Source organism: Pygocentrus nattereri, chromosome 1 (genome assembly GCF_015220715.1).
Source record: "Pygocentrus nattereri isolate fPygNat1 chromosome 1, fPygNat1.pri, whole genome shotgun sequence".
NCBI lineage: Eukaryota > Metazoa > Chordata > Actinopteri > Characiformes > Serrasalmidae > Pygocentrus > Pygocentrus nattereri.
In genome coordinates, this window is record NC_051211.1 from 980001 (window position 1) to 992723 (window position 12723).

A 12723-nucleotide genomic window follows, 5' to 3' on the forward strand; every position below is an offset into this window, starting at 1 on the left:
ACGAGCTCCACATACACCTACGTGCTCACGTTTTCAGATTCGCAGCGCTTTTCTCGGTCTGACCGCGTCCGTGGTCACCCATAAACGAGGACGCGCTGAATTTCAGCTCCTTCTTCTTCCCTTAAAGGGCCCATATACTACATTTGTATTGTAGTGTAGGGTCCATGTGTAACATTCAGGCGCTTTTATTTACCGGTCGGAATTTTACACGACCTCTCCTTATATTAGTACAACACGTTACATTACTAGGCTGTGTTTTTACTGTGCCTTTAACACTGATATATGTAAATAAGCTCTGTTCTCATTGGTTGCTTTGCTTCATTGGCAATGGCAGCCCAAGCTAAAACACTACTTATAACTTCAACAGTGGGAATAGGTGGAGCTAAACTGCTGTAGGCTGAATGGGTGGAACTAAACTGCTGTAGGTTAAATGGGTGGAGCTAAACTGCTGTAGGCTAAATGGGTGGAGCTAAACTGCTGTAGGTTAAATGGGTGGGGCTAAACTACATTTCTGTAGGATAAGCAGGTGGACCTAAGCCTAACCACTGTAGGCTGAATGAGCGGAGCCAAAATAAACAGCTTAGACAGAATGGGCGGAGTCAAACTAAACAGCTTAGACAAAATGGGCGGGGCCAAACTAAACAGCTTAGACAAAATGGGCGGGGCCAAACTAAACAGCTTAGACAGAATGGGCAGAGTGAAAATGAACAGCTGTAGGCTGAAATGGAACTACTGTGGGCCAAATGGGTGGAGCTAAATGGAACGGCTGCAGACTGAATAGGCGGAGCTAAACTACTCTGTCTGAATATATGTAAATATAGTGGTTGTGACATCACAAACACAGTGACACGTTTGCTTTTTTGGACTGGAAGGATTTGAAGCGTTGTCAATGTTTACATCAGACTCTTATTTCAAAGCAGTGGGAGGAGTTTGTTTTCCATGCTATGGGCCCTTTAATCTGCAGAGTCAGCACCAGCCCAGCGCTCCCCTTTCTTGAACCCCCCCCCCCCCCCCCCCCCCGCGTGGGTACGGTGACACACCCCATCTGTGGCAGTGAGATGATTTAAGACTGTTTACTTTGCCCCCCTCCACCACCCACCCACCAGCCTGACCATGATGCATCGCCCACAGACTGCTGCCGTGGGTCTTCCCGGTCGCCACGACGACAAGCCTGGAGCCGAGCCAGGGGGAACCTGGACCAAAATCAGCTTTATTTCTCAAGATTTACGCCCTCACTTAAATATCGAGGATCACTGTGCACAAAAGTGGTAAAGAGGCACAATGTATCACTAGAACACGCGGAACATCTACCGGTTACTGTACAGACGTTCCTCTGAGAGCCGGGCAGCACCGTCCACCCTGAAAACGATGCAGACCAGCACAAACACTGTGAACGTAAACATTAAAGACTGTCACCTGAATCTGTACCTGCTGCCCGTTTGATCCTGTTATGTGTGCTTTGGGTTTAAAGAGCCGAAATCACAGAAGAACTAAATGCACTCAGGGTTTTGAAATATTGAGAGTTTGATGTGGTTTATAAACATTCTTAAAGCATCGATTCAGCTACAGCGGTTTAGCTCCACCCATTCAGCTACAGCACTTTAGCTCCACCATTCAGCTACAGCACTTTAGCTCCACCGTTCAGCTACAGCACTTTAGCTCCACCGTTCAGCTACAGCACTTTAGCTCCACCCATTCAGCCTACAGCAGTTTAGCTCCACCGTTCAGCTACAGCGGTTTAGCTCCACCGTTCAGCTACAGCGGTTTAGCTCCACCGTTCAGCTACAGCGGTTTAGCTCCACCGTTCAGCTACAGCAGTTTAGCTCCACCGTTCAGCTACAGCACTTTAGCTCCACCGTTCAGCTACAGCAGTTTAGCTCCACCGTTCAGCTACAGCGGTTTAGCTCCACCGTTCAGCTACAGCACTTTAGCTCCACCGTTCAGCTACAGCAGTTTAGCCCCACCTTTCAGCTACAGCAGTTTAGCTCTGGCTCCTCAGTGAAGTTATAAGTAGTGTTTCAGCTCAGATTGCTCTTTAAATGAGGCACAATGCAGGCCAGCCAATCAGAGCAGAGCTTGTTTAAATAGACTTGTCTTAAAGGCACAGTAAGAGAAACAGCCTGTTTAATTGTAAAGGACAGAGAGAGGCTGGAATAGGATGTAGCTCGGGGAGGAAATAAAACAGAGGAAAATGTAGGATATTGGCTCTTTAATGATTTTTTTGTAATTACAAGAAAAAGCATCGGAGCTATTTTCCGTGCTAAGCGATCATACGGCACAGATGCAGTCGACAGATATTAGACAAAAAAGCTTCCTTTAATCAGAAAACTACTCCACTTTTCTAATATCACACCTGTTCACTAATTAAAGGGCCCGTCTGCTACGTCGATTAGGGTTTTTGGGCTTTATTCCAGTGATAACAGTCCACTGCTGTTGTTTATGTGGTTATATACCAACAGCAGGCGTTCGTCTCTCTACCTTAAAGAATTAAACAGGCTGTTTTTGTTAGTGCCCCTTTATGTATGCAGATGAGCTCTGTTTTGATTGGCTGCCTCATTCAGAAAGCAGTCAAAACAGTCCTTATAGCTTCAGCATGAATGGGTGGGGCTAAACCATTGAATATGCAGATATATGTAGATGTTTTGGTTTTTGTGACATCACGAAAACAGAAAATTCAAAACAGGCTGTTTTTGTTATTGCATTCACGGCATTCGGCTGACGCTCTGATCCAGAGCGACTTACAGTTTGATCATTTTTACACAGGGAGGCCAAGGTGGTGTTGGGAGTCTTGCCCAAGGACTCTTATTGGTACAGTGGAGGGTGCTGCCCTAGTGGGGATTGAACCCCAGTCTATAGTGTAGAAGGCAGAGGTGTTACCCACTACACTAACCAACCACCACATCACGACCTATTACCTCATTATGTATGCAGATGAGCTCTGTTTTTATTGGCTGCCTCATTCAGAAAGCAGTCAAAACAGTCCTTACAGCTTCAGCATGAATGGGTGGGGCTAAACCATTGAATATGGAGATATATGTAGATGTTTCGGTTTTTGTGACATCACAAAAGCATCTAATTCAACACAGGCTGTTTTTGTTATTGCCTCATTATGTATGCAGATGAGTTCTGATTGGCTGCCTAAAACACTGTGCGGCGCTAATCTGCTGTATTTGCAGATGTGTGTGGATGTGCTGGTTTTTGTGATGTCACAGCTGAAAACAGGCACTGTCCGCATCAATCTCAGATTTCATATTAACGAGGAAAATGATCTTTTCTAATATAACGGGCCTTTTAAACGCAGCAAAGGCCGCCGTGTCGCTGCAGTGGACCCAGGACCGTGACCCTCTATGATGCGGTGGTCCTGCTAAACCTCTCGGCCTGCGTGTTTATCGGTCCTGAGGCCGAGCTCCTTCAGGTAGGCTGGAAGTCCTCCAGTGGGTTTTGGTGGAGCGCTGTGGAGCCTCGCTCGACGGTACCTGAATATGTCTGAGAGGAACGTCAGCGTGACCTACTTATCTGAGCCGTTTTGACTGGAGAGCTCTCACGGGCTCTTCACAGGGCATTCCCAGCGCCCTGACCGCACTTTAGCTCGGCGTAGAGCTCTGATGAGCGCTCCCCTACCCCAAAAAAGACGCCGCACGGAGCCACAGTCGCTTAAAAGAGCGAAAACCGCAGACTCGAGTCCTCGAGCGAAGTGAAGGAATCTGAGGCTCCGAGTTAAACCACACAGCGGAGTTCAGGCCCAGAACCTTCGCGCTCTCCCTTTAAACCGAGCGCTGAGCAGAGTTCACACAGCGGCCGTGTTTAACCACACTGAGGTTTCCCTGCTCGGAGGCAGAAGGTTAAATCACATCGACGCAGTGAATGGCATACAGTAACACCCCCCCCCCCACACACACACACACCTCCTACACTTCCCATACAGAAAAAACACACATAAACAGGTATTTTAATATATTCAAAATACATTTTAACACATTGCAGTTGATGCTGGAACACTAAAGCATTTAATGGCTTTGGTTTATTAACCAGATATATTTTAAAATACACCGTATACATTACACAAAGAAACGTAGGAACTTCTCCAGAATGACGCTCTTCACTTTGGAAATGAGTTTATCAGCTCCATCTGAAAGTGGAGGAACATCTCCAGAATCCTGTCTGATGCTCTTCACTGTCTGATTCCTTTAGAAATTAGTTTATCAGCTCCATCTGAAAGTGGAGGAACATCTCCAGAATCCTGTCTGATGCTCTTCACTGTCTGATTCCTTGAGAAATGAGTTTATCAGCTCCATCTGAAAGTGGAGGAACATCTCTAGAATCCTGTCTGACGCTCTTCACTGTCTGATTCCTTGAGAAATGAGTTTATCAGCTCCATCTGAAAGTGGAGGAACATCTCCAGAATCCTGTCTGATGCTCTTCACTGTCTGATGCTCTTCACTGTCTGATTCCTTTAGAAATGAGTTTATCAGCTCCATCTGAAAGTGGAGGAACATCTCCAGAATCCTGTCTGATGCTCTTCACTGTCTGATTCCTTTAGAAATGAGTTTATCAGCTCCATCTGAAAGTGGAGGAACATCTCCAGAATCCTGTCTGATGCTCTTCACTGTCTGATTCCTTTAGAAATTAGTTTATCAGCTCCATCTGAAAGTGGAGGAACATCTCCAGAATCCTGTCTGCTGCTCTTCACTGTCTGATTCCTTTAGAAATGAGTTTGTGTTCCAGTCTCTTCATGTTAAATCTGATCTGATGGTCCTTTAGCAGGACAGAAGCGAGGGCTGTAGGTACTGATACTCTGTGAAATGCAGGTCTGATCTGATATCTTGTTTATGTGAAGTACATTGGGTGTGAGAGTCTGATTGCAGACGTACGTGGTTAATGTAAAGCACAGTGCAGATCACAGTCGTGCTGTTCATTCAGAACACGGATATCACAAATAAATGCATTTTAAATATACGTTTTTTCCATATTCGTTGTTACGTTATATGACTTATTAGTGTTATAAAAACTATATTAGGCTGCTTTGGGCCTCAGGCTCTGCATGGATCCTATTTCTGAGAAAATTACACACGTGTTCTATTAATGTTCTCCAAAAACATCGTCATGTGACATAATCTGTGGCCCATTCTCACAACATCCTCCAAATACTGCATACACACACACACGCACACACACACACGCACACACGCACACACACACACACACACACACACACACGTCGCGGTTGTGGGGCGGCATGGTGGCGTGGTGGGTGGCGCTGTCGCCTCACAGCAAGGAGGGTCTGGGTTCGATTCCCCGGCCGGGTGACCGGGGTCCTCTCTGTGTGGAGTGCATGTTCTCCCCGTGTCTGCGTGGGGTTCCTCCGGGTTCTCTGGTTTCCTCCCACAGTCCAAAGACATGCAGTCATTGCCCCTGGGTGCGAGTGACTGTCTGTGTCTGTATGTCTGCCCTGCGATGGACTGGTGACCTGTCCGAGGTGTATCCTGCCTTCTGCCCGATGACTGCTGGGATAGGCTCCAGCACCCCCCCATGACCCTGATGGAGAAGCGGCTTAGAAAACGGATGGACGGATGGATGGATGGATGTCACAGTTGTCAGAGCGAAACCTGGTATCTTCACATTTTCATTATCTGAAAATGCCTGTTGCCCTTTACACTGTGTTTAAATTTCATGATGAATGGCCAAAAGAGCTCCAGCATCCCCCCGCGACCCTGACGGAGAAGCGGCTTAGAAAATGGATGGATGGATGGCCCAAAAGAAACGGCCCAAAAAACTTGGAAAGACGTCTGGCTCCATTGACTTACATTGAAAGTAAGTAGGCTTTTTCCTTCTCCTGTAAAGTTGGAGATATGAGGTTTTGTTCCAATGTATATGTTTAAATATAAGGTTTAATATTTAATATCTGTGGCCAAAATATATTTGATGAATACATTTCCAATGTATATGTTTCTATATTGGAAATTCCTTGTATGTGTAACATCCAGAATCAGGATCAGAATCAAGCTTTAGGTTTGCTTCCACATACAAGGAATCTGGTTTTGGTTACAGGAGCTCACAGCACACAGGATCTGACAGACGTTTACATGTAGAGAATAAAATAAAATAAAATAAATCATGCGTTCCTACTATCATCACTCAGACACACACACACACACACACACACACACACACACACACACACACACACTCTTATCATATATTCATGTACCCTAAAACTTGTCAGACATAAAAATGCTTGAAAAGACCTCGAGCTTTGCTTTCTGAGCATCTGAGACCCTTTTTGAACCACAGCCGTCTGTAACGACTGCAGTGTGGTCTGAAGCTCTTGCTCTGCCTGCGCTGTGGAGTAAACGCAGGCGGTGTTTCTGCTGAAGTTCCTCACAAAACAAAACGGTCCCAGATTAAATCTCCGCTCAACAGTCGTCATTCTTCAGGAGATGCAGTCAGAACAACACCTTGTCCACGTCTCCAGAAAGGAGAAGGAACAACGTTCTTACGTTTTACTGGCAGTGAAGACAAATATTTTACTCCATGCAGTTTTGGGCCATTTCTGTTGGTCTGTTCATCATGAAACTTCAACACGTCATAAAGGGCAACTTCTCCTTTCTTCTCTTCTCCTTTCTTCTCTTCTACTTTCTTCTCTTCTCTTCTCCTTTCTTCTCTTCTCTACTCTACTCTTCTCCTTTCTTCTCTTCTCCTTTCTTCTCTTCTCTTCTCTTCTCCATTCTTCTCTTCTCTTCTCTACTCTACTCTTCTCTTCTCCTTTCTTCTCTTCTCCTTTCTTCTCTTCTCTTCTCCTCTCTTCTCTTCTCTTCTCTACTCTACTCTTCTCTTCTCTTCTCCTTTCTTCTCTTCTCCTTTCTTCTCTTCTCTTCTCTTCTCTTCTCTACTCTTCTCTTCTCCTTTCTTCTCTTCTCCTTTCTTCTCTTCTCTTCTCCTTTCTTCTCTTCTCTTCTCCTTTCTTCTCTTCTCCTTTCTTCTCTTCTCTTCTCCTTTCTTCTCTTCTCTTCTCTACTCTACTCTTCTCTTCTCCTTTCTTCTCTTCTCCTTTCTTCTCTTCTCTTCTCCTTTCTTCTCTTCTCCTTTCTTCTCTTCTCTCTTCTCTTCTCCTTTCTTCTCTTCTTTTCTCAGCTCTTCTCCCTGCATCTGCTTCTTTCATATTAATATTTCCTCACTTTTATTTATTCTCCTTCCTTTTTATTCCATTTTATTCACTCTTTCTTTTCCTCCTTGTGTTTTTGTTCTTTCCTGAACGATGGACTGACCACCCCAGAGTCCAGACCTCAGCACCACTGAATGGGTCTGATTACTTCAGAAAATCATCGACCAGCTTCTCAGACTTTGGAGGCGTGACTGCAGGTTCTCTGAGGAGCTGAAAGTGAGAAGAACGGAAGCTGGAATGACGGGAGAGGGACTCTGACTGGACAGCTGAGAGGAGATGATGCTTCTGTTAAATATACGGCGCTTCTGGTCAAACAGCGCAGTTTATTGATTTAGTCAAAGTAAGAAGAGCACGTCGTCTGCAGAGCATCTAAAAGCTTCTTCATTCTTCTTCAGATTATTTTAGTGCAGTTTCTGTTTTTTTCTCTTCTTTTTTAAAAAACATAAAAAATATAAAACGTGCTGTAGATTTTTTACCGGCCACAATTTTCCATTTTATTTTCCCATTTTATGTAATTGGGCATTAAAATGTGCCGAAGTGGAACGCACTGGATTTGACTGGGGGTGCACAAACTTTTACACGCAGCTTTTTTCCCGGGACCGGTTTTGGCTGCGTGCTGAATGGAGGAGTGATGGAGCGTCAGGCCTGAGAAAAGTTCAGACAAATGAAAATTCACTTTTTTTCTTTTTTTCCATCTCATGGGAACCAGTCTGGGACAGGAGCCATGCAATCGCCACGGCAACCCAGTAATGTGGAGTGGAATTTCCTAACGAGAGTGGAGTCAGGTTTAGTGCAACAGGAACACACACACACACACACACACACACACATTAGAGCGGCTGGCTCTACACCCCCCCCCCCCCCCCCCCCCCCCCCCCGAATTTCATTCATACCGGTTAGGCAGCATGCTGTCTGAGCCCGGCTCACAGGAACTGCCGAAGGACACACCCCCCGAGAACTTCCATGCACATGTGCGCACTCGTACACCAGCGCGTGGTTGGGCCTCGTCCAGCAGGTCGCCGGGCAGCTGCGGAACATGCAGTCTGGAGTGCTCAGGAAGGAACTGCCACTCCGAGACCTGCAGCACAACCTCAGCACATTCACACGCACAACAGCAGCAGGTCCACCGGCCCGTCCCACAGCTCGGAACGGCGGGCGGATCCGTTTACTCGGAATTCATTAACTGTAAACCCTGCAGGGCAGACACGCGCGCGCTGGAGCGCCACTGCAACTTAATTAAGCGCAAAATTTATATTTATTGGCTGATTGGAAACAATAAAATATATGAAACATAAAGTGTGTTGCAACTTTTACACAGACAAACCGCTGTAGCTGAATGGGTGGGGCTAAACTGCTGTAGCTGAATGGGTGGAGCTAAACTGCTGTAGCTGAATGGTGGAGCTAAACTGCTGTAGCTGAATGGTGGAGCTAAACTGCAGTAGCTGAATGGGTGGAGCTAAACTGCTGTAGGCTGAATGGGTGGAGCTAAACTGCTGTAGCTGAATGGGTGGGGCTAAACTGCTGGAGCTGAATGGGTGGAGCTAAACTGCTGTAGCTGAATGATGGGGCTAAACTGCTGTAGCTGAATGGTGGAGCTAAGCTGCTGTAGCTGAATGGGTGGAGCTAAGCTACTGTAGCTGAATGGGTGGAGCTAAGCTGCTGTAGCTGAATGGGTGGGGCTAGATTGCTGTAGCTGAATGGGTGGGGCTAGATTGCTGTAGGCTGAATGGTGGAGCTAAGCTGCAGTAGCTGAATGGGTGGAGCTAAGCTGCAGTAGCTGAATGGGTGGAGCTAAGCTGCTGTAGCTGAATGGGTGGGGCTAGACTGCTGTAGCTGAATGGGTGGGGCTAGATTGCTGTAGCTGAATGGGTGGAGCTAAACTGCAGTAGCTGAATGGGTGGAGCTAAACTGCAGTAGCTGAATGGTGGAGCTAAACTGCTGTAGCTGAATGGGTGGAGCTAAACTGCAGTAGCTGAATGGGTGGAGCTAAACTGCAGTAGCTGAATGGTGGAGCTAAACTGCTGTAGCTGAATGGTGGAGCTAAACTGCTGTAGCTGAATGGGTGGAGCTAAACTGCTGTAGCTGAATGGTGGAGCTAAACTGCAGTAGCTGAATGGGTGGAACTAAACTGCAGTAGCTGAATGGGTGGAGCTAAGCTGCTGTAGCTGAACGGTGGAGCTAAACTGCTGTAGCTGAACGGTGGAGCTAAACTGCTGTAGCTGAATGATGGGGCTAAACCGCTGTAGCTGAATGGTGGAGCTAAGCTGCTGTAGCTGAATGGTGGAGCTAAACTGCTGTAGCTGAATGGGTGGAGCTAAACTGCTGTAGCTGAATGGGTGGAGCTAAACTGCTGTAGCTGAATGGGTGGGGCTAAACTGCTGTAGCTGAATGGTGGGGCTAAACTGCTGTACCTGAATGGGTGGGGCTAAACTGCTGTAGCTGAATGGGTGGAGCTAAACTGCTGTAGCTGAAAGGGTGGAGCTAAACTGCTGTAGCAGAACGGTGGAGCTAAACTGCTGTAGCTGAATGGTGGGGCTAAACTGCTGTAGCTGAATGGGTGGGGCTAAACTGCTGTAGCTGAATGGTGGGGCTAAACTGCTGTAGCTGAATGGTGGGGCTAAACTGCTGTAGCTGAATGGGTGGGGCTAAACTGCTGTAGCTGAATGGTGGGGCTAAACTGCTGTAGCTGAATGGGTGGGGCTAAACTGCTGTAGCTGAATGGGTGGAGCTAAAGTGCTGTAGCTGAACGGTGGAGCTAAAGTGCTGTAGCTGAATGGTGGAGCTAAACTGCTGTAGCTGAATGTTGGAGCTAAGCTGCTGTAGCTGAATGGGTGGGGCTAAACTGCTGTAGCTGAATGGGTGGAGCTAAGCTGCTGTAGCTGAATGGTGGAGCTAAGCTGCTGTAGCTGAATGAGTGGAGCTAAACCGCTGTAGCTGAATGGTGGAGCTAAGCTGCTGTAGCTGAATGGGTGGAGCTAAACTGCTGTAGCTGAATGAGTGGAGCTAAACCGCTGTAGCTGAATGGTGGAGCTAAGCTGCTGTAGCTGAATGGGTGAGTGATTGATGGTGGTGCAGCAGTGAACAGCAGCGGCTCACCTGCCACATGAGCAGGTATGCAAATCTGCACAGCATAACGCATGACGGAGCTGGAAGTTTCCCTCAGCAGATAAGAGCAGGACCGTTTCAGCTTCTCGGAGAAGCACATTTACATTATAACCGTAAGGCTCGGCCTCCGTGCAGCCGGCCGAGAGCGCTGTACTGAAAGTAATGAGGTACTTATACTTTTTTGAGTACAGCTGAATTACAGTGACTTTGCCTTTGACGGAAAACCACCAGGGAACCTACACATGTCCTCTGAGTTGTATGTGGAATGTTGACGTTCTATATAGCACCAAAAGGTTCTGCAGTTGTGTAACACTGGAAGAACCCTTTTTGTGTACATAGAACCATAAACAACACATTCTGCATCGATCTGAAGAACCCCTGAAGCGAAGGGTTCTTTGACCGTTCATATTCTTGCAGATTCGTTGTTTTTACTAAAGCACCCTTGAAGAACCATCTTTTTTTTTTAAAGAATATGTTTAAATTTCTAATTATACATTAAAGCTATTTCAGCCCAAAAAGTATTGGGACACCTTATTTATCAACTTTAATGACTTTCTTAAGGTTTCTTCATAACAATTTGAGCAAAAATGGTGTTTGGGTGACACTTTCTAGGAATATCGTGCCTATAAGCATCTATAAACACATTCATAACATGACATAATGCATGTATAAGGCATTATAAACATGGCTATATGTTTGGAGAACGTGTTGTGGCTCTATATGGCACCAAAACGTTCTGTTGTTATGTTTTCAACCTTGTGTACAACAGAGGAACCTTTCTTTCCCCCATGCAAAGAACCATTTGACCGTAACTCGTGGCTCTAAATAAGAGCATTGCCTTTAAAAGCTGGTGGGGCTGAAATTTTAAGCAGTGCGTATGTGACGTGGCTGATGATCTCGTGTAATATGATTTTTATTTTTTCATTCAGTTTAATTCTTTGCTAGAACATAGAACAGGCATATTAAACCACTGAGGCCTTCTCTCTCTGCTCTATGGTGCTGGACGAGCTTCATACAAATGAGCTGAGTGGGGACCAATTAGATCATTGATATTGAGATTTAACAGTTCCTAAAAAATCTGTTGCCATATAGAAAGAAATTGTGGGTATATATTTTTATATATTTGATATATTAACGGCGGCACGGTGGCGCGGTGGGTAGTGCTGTTGCTTCATAGCAAGAAGGGTCTGGGTTCGATTCCCCGGCCGGGCGACTGCAGTCCTCTCTGTGTGGAGTTTGCAAGTTCTCCTCGTGTCTGTGTGGGTTTCCTCTGGGTTCTCCAGGCCAATTGGAAAAACATGTTTTACTGCCTTTGCTGGACCAATAATGACTTTATATATATATATATATATATATATATATATATATATATATATATATATATATATATAAAGCCATTATTGGTCCAGCAAAGGCAGTAAAACATGTTTTTACACACTTTTAAAATTTCATTATTAAAGTATTACCTGCTGTATTTGAGTGTATATCCTTGATTTTATTTGATTTGCTGCTGTAGGGATAACAAATTAAAGCTGAAAGCTACATTTCCCGCTCAGTAAGTAGTAACAGTAAATAGTGCTCACTAAATAGTGTAAAAATAGTGCATATCCCATTAGAAGTGCACTCATCCAAATATTACACTTCTTTATTATTATTATCGCTGTTGATTACTGAGCAGAGTTAAACGTAAGCAGCGAGCTGGTTGAGTTGTGGTGATATTCCAGTCACTCCTATCGGCTGTGGACTCCGGATCTCACCTTCATTAAAAACAGAGTAAAATCCAGCAGAGCTCTGACAGCTTTATCGCTAAATGCTAAGTGGCCATTAAATCTCCTTTCACAGGCGCAGCGAGAGCCCAGCGCGCCCCATCTCTCCAGCTGAGCATCCTCCTCTCTCCAAAAAGGTGAAAGTAGTCCAGCGGAGACTGTAACACCCAGCCTGGCACACTTTCACACAAAGCTAACAGGACGTATTCAGGTTGCGTAAGAGCACGGTCTCCGCTGTCTCCTCGTCCTTTCAGAAAAAGCCCTTTCCCCCTTTTTTATCATCTGAAGCTGCATTTTCCCCGAGGCACTTCCCCTGACATTCTTGAAATCCCTCAGTTTATGAAATCCACAGTAAAGAACACGTTTCTAAACACTGGAGGTTCTCCGGAGTGAGGGAGCACCAGAGGGAACTCCCCGATCTCAGTAAAGCACTCCAAGGTTAAGAGCACTCTCACAGTCCTGATGGCCTTTTTTCATCCGAAGCTCTCTGAGGTCCATCGGTCTCGTCCCGGAGAGAGAAAATTACGTCTTTAGGCCTTTTCTACTCTCACCTGACTCTCATCTCCAGCACGATCTGATTCACAGCAACTCAGGATCCACCAATAAGAGGAAATGACCAGCATAGTCCAGTGTGTGAGGTGTAATCAGAGGTTCAGATGGTTTGGTGTAAAACGGTTCAGAGGTCTTTAC